Here is a 19,127-nt window from a genome sequence, read left to right as displayed (position 1 = left end):
GCAGCGATGATGGACCAAAATCTCCTTGAGCCGTCCGGAATTCATTCTCCATGGCCTCCACAAACTCCTACCACATCCAAGTTTTTGCCTCAGCAACCACTGAAGTCGCATTCAGCTTGGCCTGCCGGTACCTATTAACTGCCTCCAGAGTCCCACAGGATAAAAGGGTCCTGTAGGACTCCTTCTTCAGCTTGACGGCATCACTCACCGCCAGTGTCCACCAACGGGTTCGGGGATTGCAGCCATGACAGGCACCGACCACTTACGGCCACAGCTCCGGTCAGCCGCCTCAACAACAGTGGCACGGAACATGGCCCATTCGGACTCAATGTCCCCCACTTCCCTCGGGACATGGTCAAAGTTCTGCCGGAGGTGGGAGTTGAAGCTACTTCTGACAGGGGACTCTGCCAGATGTTCCCAGCAGACCCTCACAATACGTTTGGGCCTACCAGGCCTGACCGGTATCCTCCCCCACCATCGAAGTCAACTCATACACCAGGTAGTTCTCAGTTGACAGCTCCGCCCCTCTCTTCACCCAAGTGTCCAAGACATGTGGCCACAAGTCCAACAACACAACCATGAAGTCGATCATTGAACTGAGGCCTAGGGTGTCCTGCTGCCAGGTGCACATATGGACACCCCTATGCTTGAACATGGTGTTCGTTATGGACAATCCATGATGAGCACAGAAGTCCAATAACAAAACACCGCTCGGGTTCAGATCAGGGGGGGCATTCCTCCCAATCACGCTCTTCCAGGTCTCACTGTCATTGCCCACGTGAGCATTGAAGTCTCCCAGCAAAATGATGGAGTCTCCAGAAGGTGTGCCATCTAGCACCCCCTCAAGGGACTCCAAAAAGGGTGGATACTCCAGACTGTTGTTCAGTTCATACGCAAAAAACCACACTTAGGACCTGTCCCCCCAGCTGAAGGTGGAGGGAGGCTACTCTCTCGTCTACTGGGGTGAACCCCAATGAACAGGTTCCAAGTCGGGAAACAATAAGTATGACCACACCTGCTCGGCATCTCTTACCAGGAGCAACTCCAGAGTTGTAGAGAGTCCAGCCCCTCTCAAGGAGATTGGTTCCAGAGTCCACGCTGTGCGTCGAGGTGAGCCTGACTATATCTAACCGAAACCTCTCGACCTCACGCACTAGTTTAGGCTCCTTCCCCTTCAGAGAGGTGACATTCCCTGTTCCAAGAACCAGCTTCTGTAGCCGAGGATTGGACCGCCAAGGTCCCAGCCTTCGGCCACCACCCAACTCACACTGCACCCAACCTCCTTGGCCCCTCATACAGGTGGTGAGCCCATGGGAAGGGGTTCAACGTTGCCTCTTTGGGCTATGCCTGGCTGAGCCCCATGAGTGCAGGCCCGGCCACCAGGCACACACCATTGAGCCCCACCTCCAGGCCTGGCTCCAGAGGGGGGCCCCGGTGACCTGCATCTGGATGAGATAAAACGGCGTCCAAAGTTTTTATTCTTCATGGTAGGTTTTCTGAACTGCTCTTTGTCTTGTCCCTCACCTAGGACCAGTTTACCTAAAAGAATACACAGAAAAAGCTATAGTACTAGGGTGTTGTACCGTGTTAGCCATTATGGATATAGTGAGAAGTTAAGCAAAATTACACCTTTTATTAGCTAATTAGAATGATTACAATATGCAAGCTTTTGAGGCAAGTCAGGGCCCTTCTTCTTCTTCAGTAAGTCAGACTTGTTCCCAGTGGGTGTGGGACTCAGCCTGGACTGCCTTTTGTTTATAATTTTTATGGACAGAATTTCTAGGCACAGCCAATGGATAGAGGGGATCCAATTCAGTGACCTCAGCTTTGCATCTCTGTGACCTCAGCATTGCATCTCTGTTTTTTGCAGATGATGTGCTCTGGTTGGCTTCATCACATTGTGACATCAGGTGTAGTGGGCTGGTTTGTGGCCGACATTTAAGCTGTGTCACACACATGCACATGGGAGACAGTTTAAGGACTGAAATAATGTTTTTTCTCCGCAGGACCAGGGGTTGGTTCAATACTCTAAATCTTTCTCCTTTTGTTCCTCTATATAACCACGGAACACCCTTGCGCTTAGAAACATCACTTCCATTTCCTGTTCGATCAACCTTCTTTCCAAGGACATCACTTCCCCTTCCGGTCCCTCTGAGCCCTCCTCTTCCTGTCACCCGAATATATAACCACCTCATGTTCAAATGTTACCTCAGTTTTGTTTTGGACTCATGTCTGTAAAGACCCTTGCATTAATTAAACCTGATTTGCAAGTAAACAGACTTTTTGTGCGTTTCTGCTTCTTATTTTTACAGTGGTATAGTTGACCAGATTATTGTTTGAAAGAAGACAGAAGAACAAGACCTAAACACTGTTCTAACTAACATGTCCACATTTCAAAGACTCAAGGTACATCTGGGAGAGACGCGAACACAGTTGGCGTAATCCGAAGCACGCTCCCGGGCTTTAATTGCCAAGATCAGTCGCGGGCTCCATCCCAGATATTATTACCACTTCAAGGTAACGATGACAATGAATCTTATTTTTTGATTTTTGAAAGAACAGATACCTGACACCACTGGGATCGTGTGGAATGGGCCAACATATTGGTGCTGTTCCTGAAAGATGAGGCACAAAAGCTGCTACAAATTATGATAACCTGAAGACTGAGATCCTGAAGCGCTGTGGCGTTTTGGCAGACCAGCAGGCAAGGCTGTGCTGGGAATGGAGATTCAACCATGAGCGGCCATTTTGCCCACAAACCTTTGACATCTAGGGTAAAGCAGGATTCTGGTTAAGACCAGATATCAACAACCCCAAACAAGTTATGTAGCAAGTAGCCTGCGACCTATTATAAAATGTCCTCCGACAGGAATATAATATAACATGGATGCCTTGATTGAAAAGCTTGACAAAATCCAAGCATCTAACCAATCTGAGTGATCAGAACTGTCTGCTCGCCAGACCCGTATGGGACATGTCACCCACCATTAGCCCACCCGTCATGACATGGAGCAGGTGACCAAGGCCAAAGAGAAGCACAATCCCATACCATGCTGTTTCAAGTGCAGCAAGGCTAGTCACCCCATCCTCAATTGTCCGCAGATCACGCAGCCTATGGATTATAGCTTGACGAAGGGAGAAAGTTATTGTGTATGTGTTAACCCCTTGTCTTCTCCTTGTACAGAAGTGGTATTGGTGACTGGGAACAGGGTTACAGCACTAATTAATACCAGAAGCAACATTTCTATTGCTGCTCGTCATTTTGTTCTATTGCAATAGTGTCTGAAAGAAAAGATCAGTCCAACTTGTATTCATGGGAAAACTCGATGGTATAGGTCTGCCACTTGCGTTATGGGTTATGCTACTTGTTTCCCGGAAGTTGTTCCTTTGAGAACAGACCACCTCTGAGAATATGGCACGAAAACTAGTAGGGGTCTTTTCATGTGATTGTATCTTGAAGGAAGCCCTAACAGACCAAGAGATACCATTTACCTTAGAGATATTCAGGGACTGAGGGAGGTCACCAAATTACTCAGGATCAAGCATTTAAAGACCACAGGGTATCACCCTCAAACTGACTGTTAAACAACCTAATTGTCAACCAAGTATGCGGGTCTACCACATCAATTTGCTGAAACCATGGAAGGAACAAATACTTACTCCTGTCAGCCCCACTCTCATTTCACTCATAACCTGACCCTTAACTTCGGTCCTAATTTGACCCCAAACAAAAAGGGGGGCTGGAAACAGTCATGTTTTGGACTCATGTCTGTAAAGACCGTTTCATTAATTCAACATGCTTCTTATTTTATTGCAGTCAGAATAAGGATCAGCACCTCCAAGCATGAAGTCATTGTTCTCAGTGGGAAATGGTTGGCCACAACCCAGACTTGGATAAGCGGTAGAAAATTGATAGATGGATGGAATTATAATGTATAAAGGAAGAGATATAGTTTGAATATTTATGAATAAAATGCATTTTAAATTAACTTCATGTAATTAGTAGGAACTAAAGTTTATGAGTATACAGTATTTTAGTTTAAATCTAATTAAAGATACATTTGTCATTTCTGTAGCTTTTTATTTCTTATTTTTTAAATATTTTTGAGACTTTTATCATTTTAATACTCTTTTTATTGTTAAGTCTATCTTTATTTGTATCATATAACCAACAGAAATATCATTGTTATTTTAGAAAATTAATTAGTCACTGTTGGGAGAAAACTGTAAGGTTTGGGCAAGCCATGCTTCTTGGCATGTCAGATGGCCGGGACTCTGTAGGGTTTGATCTACATCTTATTTGTGGAAGGATTATGGGATATTGGGACCCCTTTTGGAAAAGATGGGACATGCTCTGCCATAGGTGACTACTGAAAACAGAGGGGCTCCCATGTGTTGAGGTGGTATATGATTAAGTTAGTCAAGGATTGTTTAAATTAGAGAAACTGGTGGTGGTTGGTAGGGATAGACTAGATTTAGAACTGTACATGAAGAAAAAAATAAAAGTTTAGAAATAAAAATGCATAGTAATGTAAATTCTAACCCAACGTTTAAGTGCAAAAGCAAAATAAGTAGCACATTAAAAATAGCTTGCCTTAATGCTAGAAGTATGAAAAATACAACAAGAGAGTTAGAGTTTTATGTAGCTAATTATGATTTTCTAGCAGTAACAGAAAAAATGGATATACATAAAACAATACTATTCCTAAATAATAAAAATATGATCAGAAACAAACTATACAAAACAAAGTTCAATAACTCTCAAAAATATTTACAAAAAGAAAAAAAGTGTATATATACAAGAAAAACAAAAGGTGCACCATAAACCCCAAACTATATAAATACCCCCACCAACAATACTACAACAATGAGATATTTACGTTGATACTTACATATACAAGAAAATATTTACAAATAGGGCGCAAACCACTATGCTTGGTATACTTTGAACCAACTACCCTTTACACGACTGAGTCCAAAGATGAACCCTAGAGGCAGGAATTGCTTTTTATATTGGAGAACGAAACTTATAGCCATTCCTGAATCACACCACAATCTTTCTCCAATAGTGGCTGATGCCAATACGTTCTGCTTATGGTGCTCCTCTCAACACCTGCAACTTATGTATTACATAGACTGGTGGCCTTGTGTGTGTGCAAGCGAGCATGAGTACACATACAGCATGCCTCCCTCAGACAAGGCGATGCCTTCTTTGGAAAGTAAGTTACTTTTCTTATAACTTTACCTTGGGACTTTCTCTGGGGATCCCCTTCTCAAAACAAATGCATGCATACTTGAACTAAAAGTTAATATTCCTAGTGGAACCACTCCCCTGCACTATGACAATTTAAACAAGTAAGTGCTTTAACTTTACTAAAGTCAATCAATTGTATATTGTTCTTTAAAGTGGTAATGCCCCGCTAGCAGATTGCCACAGGCAACCATTAAGAAGCATATCAGGGAGGCTAAAAGGCGATGAAGGAGAGGAATATAATAGATAAGGCAAAAGATGACCCAAAGAAAGTGTTTCAGTATTTTAGTAGTAAATGAACAGTCAAGGAGAAGGTGAAATGCATCAGGAACAGTAAACAGGAAATAAAAAATACAGACAGTGGCACAGCAGATGCTCTAAACTCGTATTTTTCTGAGGCCTTCACAAGTGAGGAAGTAGATAACCTCCCATCAGTAAAAGGAACTACTAAGAAGGTACCGAGTTATTTTGGAAACTCTAGAAGGAGAATTGCTAAGATTAAATAGGCTGTGTAGATGTCACAGGAAACAGGAAGCAGACCCAGAAAGAAGAGATGGATGGACAGCCCATGTAAAAGAAGAGATATCGCCGGGGAGGTTTAATTCCCCCAGCACCCTAGATGGCAGCAGTCCCGGATATTCACACCCAGTGGGAAGCCAGCTGGGCATGCCAGGAAATGTAGTCCAGCAGGGCAACCCTGCTGAGGTCACGGGGGTGCTGCAAGAGGGTGCTGCAGGGAAATCGACCTGGCGCTGGAAGTACTCCCGGGTCTGTAATAAAAGGGACTGCACTCCCTTAACCAAACTCGTTGGAGCTGGGAGGTAGAGAGGCAAAACTTGACTGGAGGAGAGAAACCAGTCTTTTTGGGCTTGTTGTGACATATTTGAAGGGAATTTGATAAATAAATAAACCTTTATTTGAACCCGGGACTGTGCTTGTGTGTTCGTGTCTGGGTTTGGGCTGGCTGACAACCGGGTTTCCTTCACAGCTGAAATCAAACAAATCACCCCCAGGACCAAATAATATTTATTATTGTGTTCTTAAGGAGGTTAGCGAGGACATACATGAACCCTTGACACATATTTTTAGAAAGTCATTGAGCACAGAGAAGATTCCAAAGAACTGAAAAATGGCAAATATTACTCTATTATATATAAATGGTAACCTGGGCAGATCTAAGCAAATATAGACCAGTAAGCTTAACGTTCATTACAGGTAAATTAATGGAAGGAATTATTAAGGGAATGATTGAGCATCACATGGCAAGAATAGGAGTTTTACTGAACAGTCAGCATGAGTTCAGAAGAGGGAGGTTAATGTTTTACAAACATGCTACAATTCTATGAGGAAGCAACAATAGGATATGCTCAAAGTGGAGCATATGATACTAATTATCTTGACTTTCAGAAAACATTTGATAAAGTTCCACAAGAGAGATTAGGCATCAAAGTAAAAGAAGTGGGAGTTCAGGATGTTGTTTGTAGATGGGTGAAAAATTGGTTCAGATACAGGAAGCAGAAGGTTATGGTCTGAGGAACTTTACCCAAAATGACCGATGTTAACAATGGTAATGGTGCTTGGGCCGCTGCTGTTTTTAATATATATATATGATTTCAATAGGAATATAAGTTACAAGGTGGTTAAGTTTGCAGATAATACCAAGACAGGTGGTTTAGCAGATAATCTAGAATCTGCTGAATCATTAAAGAGGGACTTGGATAGCATAGAGGCTGGGCAGATTTGTTGCAGATGGAATTTAATGTAAGTAAACTTAAAATATTACATGTAGGAAGTAAAAATGTTAGGCTTGAATGGGACATCTGAAAATCAAAAGTACACTGTATGAGAAGGATTTATGAATCATAGTAGACTTGACACTATCAACTGCCAGACAGTTTTCAGAAGCTATTAAGAAACAGAATGTTAGGTCATATATCGTGATGTGTAGAGTAAAAGCCAAGAAGGTTATGATCAAGCTTTATAATACACTGGTGAGGAAACACTTGGAGTACTGTTTTGATATCCAGGCTAGAAAATGGACATATCAGCACTGGAAACAGATTGCTAGAGAATTCCAGGGCTATATGGGATGACTTATGAGGAAAGATTAAAAGAACCGTGCCTTTCCAGTTCAAGCAAAAGAAGATTAAGATGAGATGTGATTGAAATGTTTAGATTTATGAAGAGAATTATTACAGTGGATCAAGACTATTATTTTAAAATGAATTTATCAAAAACACGAGGAAACAGTTAGAAACTTGTTAAAGGTAAATTTCACACCAACACTAGGTACTTTTTTTACACAGAGAACCATAGACACATGGAATAAGTTACCTAGTAGTGTGGTAGACAATAGACATTTAGGAACATTCAAAAGTATACTTCATGTTATTTTGGAAGAATTAAGTGGATAGGATTGGCAAGCTTTGCTGGGCTGAACAGCTTGCTCTTTTCTAGATTGTTCTAATGTTCTAAAGACAGATGGCAGGGACGGATTAAGTCATTTAAAAGCCTTTAGCACTTAAAAGATTTTGGTGCCCCCATATATAACTAATTTAAAATATGAACAATAATAAAAAGTTGTGGCCACCAGTGGGAGCACCAGCTCCCCAAACCCAACACAGACAGCCACCAGACACAAGTCTCTGTAAATACACAGGGCTTTATTTCAGTGGGAAATGATTCCCAAATTGTTCTCCACACGTGCAGCTACAAACACAGAACAAAAAGCACAATAAAAAAGCAGCACACAGCCCTTTATTTTCTTCTTCTCTGTCAATCTCTGTCTTTCTTCTTCCAGCTCCACTCTTCCTCCTTTGTCCCTGTTCCTCCTGACTCTGGCTCCTCAAGTGAAGTGAGGTGGTACATTTTATGCTACACACTTCAGGTGGCCCATCAGCATTATCTGGAAGTACTCCCAGGTGTGGTGGAAGCTCAAAGTAGGACTCTGCAACTCTCCCTGGTGGCCCCCATGGAAACCAACAAGGTTGCGCCAAACTCCAATTCCCATGGAGCCCTGCGGGAATCTGAGGCACCACTGTAATCCAGGGCAGCTGCCATCTAGCACTCCGGGGGGAGGCAGTGCCGCACATCTGCTCCTCCAGTCGTCCTTCCATTACAATGGCCACCTGGCCAAGAAAGGGCCCCGGAAATCTGTCACACCGTAAATATTTTTTGTGGTCAGATTTCACTTTTCACATATAGTACCAGTCAGAACAGTACTGAATTACAGATGATAAAAACATCAGAGTTTTATCTTTAATTCTCAATATGAGCTCTCTTAAGCTAATAATGGAAGGAGATTTTAATTGTTCAGTTTATTGCATGCTAAACTAGTCATCAATGGCTGCAATTTCAGTGAATCTAAAACTGCCACAATTTCACATTTTATTAGGGAGTATAATTTGCCAGACCTATGGACATTCCTTAACCAAAAATTGAGACAATATTCTTTTTATCACAAGTACATTACAGTTATTCATGAATTGAACATCATCTCTTAAATTTTGTAAATGCAATGCTATCATTATTTCAGACCTTGAAGAATCTTTTCTGGTAGAACTTAAATTATTATGCTCCTCTAGTACAGTTTCTCTTTCACAATTAATCCATTAACACTACAGGACATAAACTTTGGTACAATCATTTTAACACATATTGATGCAATTATTCTGACCAATGTGTTGTAGGACAGACTGGCATCATCAGTTTTGTCAAGCTGGAACTCGAGTCCTGCTACCAGACCTTCTTACTATTGCCAGGTAAAACGTCTCAGCTGGCCTAACAGGGTCTTTCACAGGAAAGCAGCTTTGCTCCTTATCTGATAAGATCATCAATACAAAACATTGATACAAAACATTCAAGGGATGTCTCTTGGAGGTATGAGCTTAGTGCACAAATTCTGAACAAAGGCCCATAACTCAGGAAATGACAACCTTGAAGGACAGAACTTTGCACGAATGGTCACCCAAAAGGATAGACTTATGTGCAACAAAGATGCCAAGGGCAAGGCCCCAAGTACGCCCTTTAAAAACATCAATCATGCCCTGACTAACTGCTTCCATCTATCAGTTAAGATGCTTAAACTGGCTGCAATCTAGCTATAATCTCTTCTGTCCAAAGCAGAAACTGTAGGGAGTTACCATAAGGAAAGGATAAAGAAATCCCTTCTGTTCCAAAGAGTAACCTGGGCTGGACTGGAAAAAACTGAATACTGTCCAAAACAGGAGTTACACCAGGGATGCCATTTGTTCAAACATTGCTGGGAAAGCAAGTGCTTGAGCAGAGGAAGACTGTACATAAACCATGTGTTTGTCTTGCTAACTAGTAGGCATAATTTTGCTAGCTCCTGAGGTGACTGTGTGTGTGTGTACCACTTGCAACTAGAAGGTGCAAGCAAATGTGAAGATGGAAACAAACTTCTGAACACAGAAAGAAAGTGTACTGAAAACTTTTCCCACGTCTGGAGAAAGCTGATCAGGAAAGGAACAAACATAAGTATTAATTTTAATTCTGAGAACTTAATTGTAATTTAATAGACAGAACAAAGCCAGCTAATGTATTATGGTATGGTGTAACTGTAGCTTAAAGATAATAACCTTGCGAAGGAACAAGTTCTGGCACTGTATAAGTTTCTTCCTAAATCCAATCAGAAAGTGCAGAGCAACAAATCACATGCAGGCACACTCTCACACAAACACACAGAGGGAGAGGAAGAGTGTGTGAGAGACAGAGAGAGAATAGAGAGAGCGAAAGAGCCCTGTGTGACTAGCTGTGAGGAAATGAACACCTCAGTATAAAGCACAAGAACCATAATAACAAGCTAAAGAACTTATCCATCTTGAACACATGAATTGAAAAATCTAAATTCATAAGCTATGTGTCTTTTTCTATAAGACATAAAAGAACTATCTAAGCCAAGAGATATAATTAATAAACTATGTGCCTTTTTCTATAGAACAGAAGAAGTTAAACTAAGCATTCACAATTGTCTTTCATTTATACAAAGTATATCTATAACTAAATCTACAGTTAGGTCCATAAATATTAGGACAGAGACATCTTTTTTCTAATTTTGGTTCTGTACATTACCACAATGAATTTTAAATGAAACAACTCAGATGTAGTTGAAGTGCAGACTTTCAGCTTTAATTCAGTGGGTTGAACAAAAAGATTGCATAAAAATGTGAGGCAACTAAAGCATTTTTTAACACAATCCCTTCATTTCAAGGGCTCAAAAGTAATTGGACAATTGATTCAAAGGCTATTTCATGGGCAGGTGTGGGCAATTCCGTTGTTATGTCATTATCAATTAAGCAGATAAAAGGCCTGGAGTTGATTTGAGGTGTGGTGCTTGCATGTGGAAGATTTTGCTGTGAACAGACAACATGCGGTCAAAGGAGCTCTCCATGCAGGTGAAAGAAGCCATCCTTAAGCTGCGAAAACAGAAAAAACCCATCTGAGAAATTGTTACAATATTACGAGTGGCAAAATCTACAGTTTGGTACATCCTGAGAAAGAAAGCAAGCACTGGTGAACTCAGCAACGCAAAAAAACCTGGACATCCATGGAAGACAACAGTAGTGGATGATCACAGAATCATTTCCATGGTGAAGAGAAACCCCTTCACAACAGCCAACCAAGTGAACAACACTCTCCAGGGGGTAGGCATATTGATATCCAAGTCTACCATGAAGAGAAGACTGCATGAAATTAAATACAGAGGGTGCACTGCAAGGTTGCGCCAAACTCCAATTCCCATGGAGCCCTGCGGGAATCTGAGGCACCACTGTAATCCAGGGCAGCTGCCATCTAGCACTCCAGGGGGAGGCAGTGCCGCACATCTGCTCCTCCAGTCATCCTTCCATTACAATGGCCAACTGGCCGAGAAAGGGCCCCGGAAATCTGTCACACCGTAAATATTTTTTGTGGTCAGATTTCACTTTTCACATATAGTACCAGTCATAACAGTACTGAATTACAGATGATAAAAACATCAGAGTTTTATCTTTAATTCTCAATATGAGCTCTATTAAGCTAATAATGGCAGGAGATTTTAATTGTTCAGTTTATTGCATGCTAAACTAGTCATCAATGGCTGCAATTTCAGTGACTCTAAAACTGCCACATTTTCACATTTTATTAGGGAGTATAATTTGCCAGACCTATGGACATTCCTTAACTAAAAATTGAGACAATATTCTTTTTATCACAAGTACATTACAGTTATTCATGAATTGAACATCATCTCTTAAATACAGAGGGTGCACTGCAAGGTGCAAGCCACTCATAAGCCTCAAGGAAAGGCTAGATTGGACTTTGCTAAAGAACATCTAAAAAAGCCAGCACAGTTCTGGAAAAACATTCTTTGGACAGAAAAAAGTATGGAGAAGGCGTGGAACAGCTCATTATCCAAAGCATACCACATCATCTGTAAAACACAGTGGAGGCAGTGTGATGGCTTAGGCATGCATGGCTGCCAGTGGCACTGGGACACTAGTGTTTATTGACGATGTGACACAGAACAGAAGCAACCGAATGGATTCTGGGTGTTTAGAGACATACTGTCTGCTCAAATCCAGCTAAATGCAGTCAAATTGATTGGGCGGCGTTTCATGATACAGATGGACAATGACCCAAAACATATAGCTAAAGCAGCCCATGAGTTTATTAAAGCAAAGAAGTTGAAAATTCTTGAATGGCCAAGTCAGTCACCTGATCTTAACCCAACTGAGCATGCATTTCACTTGTTGAAGACTAAACTTCGGACAGAAAGGCCCACAAACAAACAGCAACTGAAAGCCGCTGCAGTAAAGGCCTGGCAGAGCATCAAAAAGGAGGAAACCGAGCATCTGGTGATGTCCATGAGTTCAAGACTTCTGGCTGTCATTGCCAGCAAAGGGTTTTCAACCAAGTATTAGAAATGAACATTTTATTGCCAGTTATTTAATTTGTCCAATTACTTTTGAGCCCCTGAAATAAAGGGATAGTGTTAAAAAAATGCTTTAGTTGCATTTTTATGCAATCGTTTTGTTCACCCCACTGAATTAAAGCTGAAAGTCTGCACTTCAACTGCATCTGAGTTGTTTCATTTAAAATTCATTGTGATAATGAATCAAAATTAGAACCAAAATTAGAACAAGGTTGTCTCTATAGCTATATCTAATTAGATATGCATTTATTTTTATACTTGCATCTATCCATCTACTTATGTTATAAAAAAAATATTATTGTGCATTTCAATAAACATGTCTTAGTTATTTGTGAAAGTAAGTTTTACACAAACAGAACCCTAGTCACTAGGAATAAGGTACCAAGTAGCGTGGTAGACAGTAAGACATTAGGGACTTTCAATCTTAGACTTGATGTATTTTTAGAAGAATTAAATGGATAGGACTGATGGGCTTTGTTGGGCTGAATGGCTTGTTCTCGTCTAGATTTTTCCAATGTTCCACACGGCTCCTTAGTGGCAACCAAAAAACAAAGCTTTTATGTACAAAATTTGTATTGTACTCTGTGCGTCTTCTTCTAGTAAGGTTGACCTGAGTGATCTCAGTCTGCAATCTCCTACTCAGCCTTGCCAGCTGAAGTAGTAGTGTGGTGGAGAACAGGACTTTAAGGATCTTCATATCTCGACTTGATGTTTTCTTGGACAATCCAGATGAATATAATGGATGAGTTTTTTGGGTGGAATGGCCTGCGCTCATCACTATCTTCTAAAGTTCATAATGTATAAACAAACTGTTAACATGTTAAAATAGATGCTTAATATATGTGTTTTAAGTTAATTTAAGTTGATCTAAATATCTTTTGAAACAATTTAAAGAACTTTATATAGAAAATAAAAATGTGTTTTTAATGAATTACCTATTACCTGACATAATGAAATATCCATTACTCCTGTAAAAGACTTTAAACCTGAGACTAAAATATAAAGAGAGGCACACATACAGGAACAAAATTCTGTAATTAGGAACGTGAATTTGGAATGCACAGGCTGCTTTTGCTTATTTCACCTTGTGGAGGACTGCCAGCTTCCCATGCCGGTCCCCACCCCCAGGCCGCCAGGAGGAGCACTCCCGACAGCAGGATTGTGCCCCGAGATCCAGCAGGGCCTTATAGACTTTGTAGTGTTTATACACAGCCCTGCTGGATACCTTGGGGACCACCAGGAGTCGCTGTGGGGGGGCTTATGGGCTCTGTGATGCCGTATGACCCAGGAGTATGTCACGGTCACGTGACGGGAGGAAATGTCGTGCTCCCATTTTGAAGTGGTGGATTGATTGCCCTGACCCGGAAGGAATAAGGAACTGTGGACTGCTGGGACAGGAACACCTCCGGGTCAGGGGCTATAAAAGGACGATGCCTCAGTCCAGACACTGAGCTGTGCTGGGTGGGAGAGGAGCAAAATGTCTGGGCGAGGAGGAGAGTATTGTTAGAGAGATTGTGTTTATTTAGTGATTAGTAGGAGTAGTGTGGAGGGTGCTTTGTGCACATTGTTGTTATACGAAAATAAAGAGTCTTGGACTTTTACCTGGTGTCTGGATTTGTACCTGAGGGTTCAAGGGAGCACTAGCGCCCCCTACTGCCACAACCTCTTTCTTAAAAGTAAATAGGAATTCAATGGTCAAGTGGCTGTGATTTCTTCCTTGACTTCTGCCTACTTTTACTGACTGAAAGCTATTTACTGAAGGACACTGGTGCTACATTGCCTTTAATTAACTCCTAGCTCAGCACCACTAGAAATTGGACCCACTGTATTTATCATGGCTTTTTGATGCACCTTGTACAACCCACTCTTGGACCTTTGTGTGTTATCTGTAAGAAAGTTCTAACATTTGGTTCTTATCAGATTGTAATATTAATGGGCTGTGGTGGGTTGGCGCCCTGCCCGGGGTTTGTTTCCTGCCTTGCGCCCTTTGTTGGCTGGAACTGGCACCAGCAGACCCCCGTGACCCTGTATTAGGATATAGTGGGTTGGGTAATGGATGGAAGGATGAATATTAATGGGACTAGTCTCAAGGTTTTCCTTCCTAATTTGTGGCTCCCTTTAACTATTGCCTTGGTTAGCAAATTTAGTATATAGGCTTTACAATTATATTATATTATATTATATATATATATATATATATATATATATATATATATATATATATATATATATATATATATATACAGTAATCCCTCCTTGATCACAGGGGTTGCATTCCAGAACCCCCCTGCAATAGGTGAAACGTAGAAACCATATGTTTGTATTTATTTTTATATATTTTAAGCCCTTAGAATCTCTCCCACACTGTTTATAAATATTCTCCGCACAGTTATACAGTAAACCCTCGTTTATCGTGGTTAATCCATTCCAGACTCTACCGCGATAAATGAATTTCCATGAAGTAGGATTCTTTATTTATAAATCTAATATTTTCCCAGTTACAGCGTAGAAAACCTGTTTACCTTCTAAATACATTTTTTAACATTATTAGAGCCCTCTAGACATGAAAGAACACCCTTTAGTCAAAAGTTTAAACTATGCTCTATGACAAGACAGAGATGACAGTTCTTTCTCACAAGTAAAAGAATGCAAACATATCTTCCTCTTCAAAGGAGTGTGCGTCAGGAGCAGAGAATGTCAGAGAGAGAGAGAAAAGCAAACAATCAAAAATCAATATGAGCTGTTGGGCTTTTAAGTATGCAAAGCACCGCGATAAAGTGGCTGCAAGAAAAAGAGAGCAATGTTAAGGTAGTCTTTCAGCATTTTTGAGAGGAGCGTCCATATCCTCTAGGCAAACAGCCCCTCTGCTCACACCCCCTCCATCAGGGAAAGGGACAGTAATAGCTTTCAGGTAATAAGAGGGCAACCACCTTCGACAAAAAGAGGACCACAGGAAAGGGACAAAGAGGTTCTGACCTGTTGGGAACTGTGGCCACCGCCAGGGGGCGCCTTAAGCCTCATGGGACCTGGGAAACTGTCACTTCCGCCACACCAGGCAAGATGGCAGATGAACCTGGCAGGGATGCCCAGAGTACTTCCAGGTCAAAGGGCAGCACTTCTGCCACAAAAGGAAGTGCTGCCGGAAGATCATCACCAGCCACCGGTAGCACATCTGGGTAGGAAAAAAAGGCGCCGCCTCCTAACAGTCGGGGAGCTTGAGTTGGGAGTGAGAGCAGGACGAAGCTCCCAGGAGGAGACAGGCGGCTAAAGACTGAGGAAAAGAAGGTTTATTGGGGTGATTTAATTGCTGAGTGCATTGTGTGATGTTCTGGACTTTAAATCCTGTATTTAGAGGTGATTAATAAACGTGTGACTTTGATAAAGATGTGGTTTCCGACTGGTGGTGTCCGGGCAAGACTCACTATATATATATATATATTACACTTAGTAAAACATATATGAAAACTGATTCAAATGTCAAAAAATGGGAATGATTTACATCATGTTGTAATACATGGAGAATATTTTACCTGAGGATTCTCTCTCATTCTAGCTAAGGTAGGTAGTTTGAATACCATGATACCAACTAGATCCCCCTTGTATATATTCTGATTGACTATGTTCAGATATAATGATTATTTAATTTTTGTGGTAGATATGTTTTTCATTAATTGGAGACCACACCGATGAACAAGACAGCTACTATAATGGTTAAATTCTTATTGAGAAGTCTAAGTTGAAGATTATAAATAGAAAGTACAATTAAAGGAAAATTGTACATTGTGTTTATCACTGGCAGAACTGAGTTTGACCATTAAAAATAAATTAGTCAAGATACAAGTAAAACCTGGATCAAAATGGTCCTCTGTTTAGCAGTAGCACTAATGTTAATAAGGGGTACACTAAACTAAACTGCAGGCTTAATACCTCATGAAATACTAATGGAAGGGCAAATTGACAAACTTAATATAATTCAATGCAATTTAATTATAACGATTATTTTTAAACATTTATCCATACTTCCTACTGACTGTATGCTTGTAAATTGAGTGTGGCTCTTCAAAAATTGGCTGATCAGATAACAAGCATGAAGCAAAATTATCCAAACTCCCTTCTGATTATTCTAGAGGATTTTAATAAGGCAAATCTTAGCCACGAACTTCCCAAATTTATACAGCACATAAAGTGCCTTAACAGAGATAAAAACATACTGGATCATTGCTATACACTGTTAAAGTAGGCCTATCATGCTGTCCACCATGCAGTTTTGGGTTTCTCTGACCACTGTTTGATTCATTTGCTCTCAACTGATAGGAGTAAGTTAAAGTCTGCTAAATTTATGATTAATGCAGAGAGAAGGTGGGCTATTGAGGCAAAGTTGAAGCTGCAAGCCTGCAATGATTGTATTTGAACATACTACAGTACAGCTACCTTACATGAACTAGCAGACACAGTAACATCTTATTTTAGCTTTTGTGAAGACCTGGTTAAAATTTAACAACAGCAGATCTTGGTTCACTGCAAAACTTAAGCAGTTTCGTCAAGCTAAGGAAGCAGCCTATAAAAGCGGAGATAGAACACTGTTTAGACAGACAAGGAACACAATGACAAAAGAAATCAGATTGGCTAAAAAGATCTGCAGTGAAAAGCTGAAAAATCAATTTTCAGCCAATGACCCTGCTTCAGTGTGGAAATTACTACAAAAGATTACACATTACAGGAGACCATCCCACATATTACAGTAAAGCACCAGATGGGTGATAATTTCACTGTATTTTACTGCAGGTTTTATAAGCCTCAGAATGCAAAGGACATTATCTCCAGCCCTCTCAGTGTACAGACTTATAGGACTCTCCCCACCACACATTCTCCCTCTCAACCTGCATTAAATAGAGGATACGTGTCCGCTCTTCAAAGAACAGCACACTAAGAGAGCAACAGGTCCAGATGGAGTCTCACCCTCATGCTTAAAAATCTGTGCTAATCAACTGGCTCTTGTCTTTACTTGGATTTTCAACAAATCATTAGTTCTGTGTGATGTTCCCTTAAAACTGTGCTTAAAACTAGCCACAATCTAAGAGGTCCTAATGAATCCAGTATAACAAGACTGAATGACTATAGGCCTGTTGCTCTGACATCTGTGGTCATGAAGACCTTTAAGAGACTGGTGTTAGCTCACCCGAAGGACATCACAGCTCCCTTGTTGGACCCTATTCAGTTTGCTTATTAAGAAAATCGGTCAGTGGATGATGCAGTCAACATGGGCCCGTGCTACATCCTGCAACATCTTGACAACCCAGGGACATATACAAGAATTCTGTTTGTGGGCTTCAGCTCTGCATAAAATATAGTAATCCTGGAACTCATCCACTCGAAGCTCACCCAGCTTTTCTTCCCTGCCCCCACCTGTTAATAGATCACCAATTACCTGACCAATAGGAAACAGCAGGTGAAGCAGGGGAAACTTACATCTAGGTATCGTACGATCAACAGGGATGTGTGCTCTCCCCACTGCTCTTCTTCCTCTAAACTAATGACCAAACCTCTAAGGACCCCCTCTGTCAAATTGATCAAATATGCGGACGATACAACAATCATTGGGTTCATCAGGATAGTGATGAATCTGCATACAGACAGGAGGTTGAGCCCTTTTGTGTAGTCAGAATAATCTGAAGCTAAACACTCTCAAAACTGTGGAGATGACAGTGGACTTTAGGAGAGATCTAACAATATTATCCCCACTCTCCATACTTAATACATCTGTGACAGATGTGGAAACCTTCACCACATGTAAAACCCTAACATAAAAAGGGTAAAACAGTGAATGTACTTCCTGCAACCTTCTACAGGAGCTACTGATTCAGTTCTACACAGCAATCATTGAGTCTGTTCTCAGCTCATCCATAACAGTGTGGTTCGAAATCAGTGACTAAACATGACAAAAACAGGCTACAACATACAGTCAGGTCTGTTGAAAATATCATTAGAGCCGGTCTGTTCACCTTACAGAACTTGTCCTATTCATGAAAAGGGTAGGAAAAATCATTAACCACTCCTCACATCCAGACCACAATCTTTTCACACTTCTTCCATTGGCCAGGCTTTATAGCTTAATATATGCCAAAACATGCAGATATAATAATAGCTTTTTCCCACAGGCCATCAATGTCAGAAATAATTAATTCAGCTTATCCAGGCTAGGCACCACACCTCCAGGCCTCTCAGGGTCATGCACTATTATTTACATATTGTTAAAACTTGTTTTTCAGTGTTTATTTCAGCATTTCTTGCACTCAGCACTTTGTATGCATATATGTATTTACATTATCTGTCTTGTTTTATATCTCAGGTGTGTGATTAACAGTTGTGTGTATATTGAAAACGTACCTTATACATGGAGAGTCACCAAAAGTCATACTCCTTGTATGTGTGCATACTTGACCAATAAATGTGATTCTGTTTTTGAATCTGATTCTGATATTCACATAATGGAATTCAACTATCCTGTTGATGGATTTTCAGAGAGTCTTTTCAGTTTAGTACAAACTGAGAAGCAAAAAACTGTCTGCCATTGTAGGCAGACCAGACAGAGTCATTCTTATAATGTATGACCTATTTTGTCTCATAAGACAAGCGTGTTTGGAAACAGTTTTTGCCACACAGTAATGCAGTTTTTCTTGTGAGTGTATTATACATATTGCAGTTTAATTTTTTGCTTTTTTTATTCTAATTTTTTGCCTTAAAGAGACAAAAACCTCAATTAGATTTCCCATGTATGGTTTATAAAAGGAAAATACAAGATCAACTTGAAATAAAAGCCATGGGGTTATACTTAATAGTTTTACAAAATTTGTAACAAAACCTGAACAGTTAATAAGAGGAACAAAGTTGACAGATGATGTCATTTTAAAAAGGAAAATAAAAAGAGAGACAGGTCATTGCTAA

The 19,127-nt window shown here is 40.6% G+C and overlaps 1 protein-coding gene across 1 annotated transcript in view; it reads right to left on the bottom strand.

Annotated features, from left to right (window-relative positions):
* Positions 1–19,127, bottom strand: part of col4a6 (collagen, type IV, alpha 6) — a 582,406-nt gene that overhangs the window by 17,874 nt on the left and 545,405 nt on the right. The window lies entirely within an intron of this gene.

The sequence above is a fragment of the Polypterus senegalus genome, chromosome 10, assembly GCF_016835505.1.
Source record: "Polypterus senegalus isolate Bchr_013 chromosome 10, ASM1683550v1, whole genome shotgun sequence".
Classification (NCBI taxonomy): Eukaryota; Metazoa; Chordata; class Cladistia; order Polypteriformes; family Polypteridae; genus Polypterus; species Polypterus senegalus.
This window is presented reverse-complemented; position numbering and strand designations above follow the sequence as displayed.